We start from the raw sequence: 5,192 nt of genomic DNA, 5'->3' as shown, positions 1-5,192 counted from the left end.
AATTTATACAACTAATTGGATTCATACAATCTGAGGAAATGAGTGTCATTTGGGTCAAATCCTCAAATTACAAATAAGTGTTTTCATATATCAACTGAACATTTTTCTCAGTAAGTCTTTGCACTGCTTTTCTTACTTCTCAGACACATCGTTTGAGGTTGCCTTCTGATTTAGTAAACCATGTTTACCTGGGATGGATCGCTCACCCAGTGGCAACTTTTACCTTCAAACAGCAGTTAATTCAAATATTGTATAATGCAGAATGCAATTTGGAGGGAGATCGCACTTTAATTTTACTAGCAAAATCATTTTTCATCTTCCCCATATCAATCTACCCCAAGAAAGGTGTGTGATTCTATGAAGAAACTTCCAGTGCATCTTGTGTTCATGAGAAGACCACCTTCGGCGGGAAAGAAGTTTTCTTCTCTATTTGATTTATGCAGTGCTTGTGTGGATAATTTTCTTGAAACCCCGCTTGATTTATGAACAATCTTCTCTGCTCTATTGAGCCATTAAATCCAAAGTAAATCCATTAAATCCATTTGGAATACACAAAAGAAGCGTACAGCAAAAATTACTTCTATGAGGAAATTTTTAGAGGAATGAAGTGACATAGCTACAGAGGTCAGCACTATAAGATTTCCCAAACAGACAGAATGATGGCATCTCTGTGATCTTAAGGATGAACATTGCTCTTGAATGTGCATTTTGCACTATAGGAAAGAAGTTAGGATCTATAGTTCACTTGGCTTCATTTTACTTTTACCTTCCAAACTTCTTTTTGTTCAAATTGTGTCACCCATTTTTTATTTTGTTTAAATTTGCATTTCATATGTTATTGTAAACATACTTGGAAACAAACCAAGGACTATATGAAAATATGAATAAATAACTAATGATAAAAATTAAGAAATAGTGTTGAACAAATGCAGAGTGAATGAAAAGAAAATGTATTAGTTTACTAATGGATTTCCTGGTAGATAGCTTAAAGGTGAGAGGATTTTTGATTTCAATAAGAAAAATGGTGCAAAATAGGGCAGAAGGAAATGGCTAAAACAAATATTGCTTTCACAATTTTCTCAAGCAATTGTCATGCATTTTTATTTTTTTCCCTTTTACCATTCTTTGTTTCTTTACTACATTTCACTTCTCTATATTCAAAGACTTCCATGTTATTTGACATGGAATGTTAAGAGTTACTGTGATGAAAAAGTATCTTGGTAATATGATAAAATTAGATGTTCAGATCCCTGATATTAGGGGTAGAAAAAAATTGGTAGGGTATCTAAGTAGTGCATTAAAAAGAAGGAGAAGGAGAAGGGGTGGAAGAAGAAGAAGAGAAGAAAAGGAAGAAGAAGAAAAACAGAAAAAGAAAGAAATTACTTGTAAAGCTGCCATGGATGAGGGGTTGGGAAGAAAATCAATTACTCATTGAAGGTGACACAGGAGAATTAATGACATGAATTCATAGCTTCTCACCATAAAGCTGAATAATGACACAGACACTTAGACTTGGGAATTAGAAGGGAAAAGGTGCATGTAAGGTTCTTCTATTTATACCTGATTGAGATATGAAAAGAAAATGAGAAATGGGATTACTAAAGAAAAATTCCAGACAGTTAAGCAATTTTAGAAATGATTCATTTTAAGATATGGCCATCAATTATTTATGAGGGTTAATAAATAGATTTATAAGCAGAGGTACATGAATTTTAGAAATACATAAATGCCCTACAAATTATTTACAACCTCAACAACTCATAACACATGTAGTACTGCTGAAAACACCACTTACTTGACTTTAAAATGTGCACCATAAACTATAAAAGAACTGGTTACAGAGCATCAGCCATTTGTAATGAGCTGTGCAATATTTAACATCAACTAAGTGTGTTTTCACTAGCGCTGAGCCGTTGACTCATTTTATAAGAATTCCTAGTGCCTAATGATTTGTTTGTAGGTTAAAATAACTATTTAATGATTATAATATCAGAGATATAATTCTGAAATAGAATATAACTTGGATTTAGTACATGCAGTTTATTATCAAGCATCCAAAATATATATAAAAAAAATTGCCAGAAATAACTTATAGCACCTATTATTTTTATCCCCATTGGTATCCAGCTCTTCATATTTACTTCTCTCCTTTAATCATTACGTTTAGGTAATCTCTCAACATGCCTTTCGTTGGTACATCCTTTCCCATTCTTTGTACCTATTTGTTCTACTTCTCTAGTCATTTCCCCAAAAGCTTTTGGTTCCCAAAGGGAGACATTTTTCTATTATGTGTGGCAGTGAACAAATAGAAACATTCCTTCGTTACCCTGGTTTCTGGAATGAATGGCGACAATCACAGAGTCCCTGTCATCATCTCAGAGACTCTGACTGTCACGATTCTCATTCTGGTTGGTGCCTTATTATGTCTTCACTCATCCACAATTCACCTCTCCGAGTCACAATGTCTAGAAATATATGTAAGTTGATGATAATAATTTTAGATCAATACCGAAATTGATTGTGTCTCATGCCCTAATAGCCGAGGAAATAAAGGTTTGGAGGCTGATAGTAATCTGTCTTTAAAATGCCATGACATCACATTTTCTTCAGATTTTGTTTCATTCAGTTTAGGCTAAGTTATGCTGCAGGAACAAAACAAAATCACGAAGTTGCTGAACTGACTACTGGCTTTCTTCTCATTCATTCTACAGGCTGAATGTAAGTGGTCAGGGGGCTCTGCTCTGCAGATTGACTCAAACACCAGGGTCCCCAGACACTGGAAAGAAGAGAGCCTGGAACCAGAGGTGAAGCTGTAGGTAGGTTCATCAGTTTCTGTTTATATTCATGTTTAAGGCCTTTCCCTAATCCTTGTAAATTTTTCAATTTTTAACATGTAAAATAATAACATAGTTGAAAAGTTAAATCTATATTAAATGAGATACACCCAAAAAAGCCCCACACATTGTAGATCACCATTTTCATTGATTTTTATTTTATACTTGCATTCCTTCTTTCAAAATAATAATAATAATAATAATAATAATAATAATAATCCCTTCTCTCAGGAAATGTAACGTAATTTATTCTATTTTTTCCTCTTCATGTACCCAGGACATTACACTATGTTGACTCTCGGAGGTCTCCTCAGCCTGTTTCTGCAGCTGCACAATTCTCTGCCGTGAGAATGCACTGTGTCTTTTCATCTGATCCCCTCTGTATGGTGACGCAGGTTGGTTCTCATATTTCACTGGTATATGATGCTGCAACGAATATCTTCTGAATATTTGTTTCCACGTTGTGTGAGGTATATCTTTAGGGTAATCTCCTAGAAGTGGGGTTAGAGAGTCAAATGGTATATATATAGTTCTGTTAGATATTGCCAAATTCTCCCCTCCAGGGGTCACACCATTTTGCATTCTCCCAACAATGGATAAAGTTTCTGTTTTCCTGTAATTTTGCCAAAGTATATAGTCAAGCATTTTATTTTATGTTTGTTTTTTTTTGGGGGGGGGGTTGTTTGTTTGGTTTTTTGGGGTCAATTTGATGATTGAGAAAGATTTTATTATCATTCCCCTCATTCCGAACATATCAGAACATCATTTCATATGTTTAAAGAACACTTGCTTATTTTTCTGTGAACTCTGTTCATGTCTTTTGCCCATTTTTCAAAAGGATTTGGTTATATTTCCTCATGTATCAGAATCCTTTATATATTAGGACCATATATATTCTCAAATGTCTTCGTCTGGTGTGTTGTTTGCCTTTGGCCTTCACTTATCGTGTGGTTTTATTACACAAACCACATATTTTTCTTCATTTTTATGTTGTCAAATGTATTTCTTTTAAAAAAATATATATATTTCTTTATTGATTTCAAAGAGGAAGGGAGAAAGAAAGAGAGATAGAAACATCAATGATGAGAGAGAATCATTGATTGGCTGCCTCCTGCACACCCCCTACTGGGGATTGAGCCCGCAACCCAGACATGTGCCCTTTGCCGGAATCAAACCTGGGACCCTTCAGTCCACAGGCTGATGCTCCATCCACTGAGCTAAGCCGGCTAGGGCCAAATGTATTTCTTAATCATGCTAGGTGATGGCTCTGTGTCATCACAGTTGGTTGCTGCTAGGCTTCAGGTATTTTTTTTAAAATATGTTTTTATTAATTTTTAGAGAGAGAGGAAGGGAGAGGGATAGAGAGATAGGAACATCAATGAGAGAGAAACATCATTGATTGGCTGCCTCCTGCGCGCCCCCTACTGGGGATCCAGTCTGCAATCCCGGGCATGTGCCCTGATCAGGAATCAAACCATGACCTCTTGGTTCTTCATTGATGTTCAACCACTGAGCCACAATGGCCAGGCAGTAAACTCAGTTTCTGCTCTTCCCTCCTTATTCCAGGGTCCCGACAGAAAGAGAAGCACATTCCTGGGTACACCTTTATTTCATGCAGAAAATAGGAACTAGAGACCACTAATTGAATCACACTGTTGCATTTATCTACCATCCAAATGCCAAAACACACCAACACATGTCACTGTTACAAACCAAAAGTCAATGAAACAAGTCTTGTAACAATAGGCAGGAAAGTAGAATCTTGTAAGAAGGAAGGTAAAAATAGCTGAAAAATTACCCTATGTAATGCCTCTATATAGTTTAATAATAAAATAGAAATAGTAGCAAATATATTAGCTTAATAATGTCTCAATTACAAATAAGCAGTGATTTTAGGAAACCTGGAGAATATAAAAGAGAGTAAGGAAGGAAGGAAATATATATAAACTTGACAGCTAGTTATAAAGGCTATCAATGCTTTATGTATCTTCATGAGTTAATATTGCACATTGTTGTTCAAAATATTATCAAATGCTGCTATTAGTAGATAAAATAAAATTTTTATAGTAAAGAAGACTGTATGTGTGGTATATTAAAAATATACTTTAGCTCTGACCTGTGTTGCTCAGTGGTTGGAGTGTTGTCCCCTTCACCAAAGGGTTACAGGTCCAATTCCCAGTCAGGGCACATGTGTCAGGCAACCAATTAATGTTTCTCTCTCTCTCTCTCTCTCTCTCTCTCTCTCTCTCTCCCTCTCTCCCTCTCTCCCTCTCCCTCTCTCCCTCTCCCTCTCTCTTCCTGTCTCTGTACAATCAATGAAAAGCATATCCTTGGGTGAGGATTAAAGTATATATATAT

Source organism: Myotis brandtii, unplaced genomic scaffold, assembly GCF_000412655.1.
Source record: "Myotis brandtii unplaced genomic scaffold, ASM41265v1 scaffold493, whole genome shotgun sequence".
NCBI classification, from domain to species: domain Eukaryota; kingdom Metazoa; phylum Chordata; class Mammalia; order Chiroptera; family Vespertilionidae; genus Myotis; species Myotis brandtii.
This window is presented reverse-complemented; position numbering follows the sequence as displayed.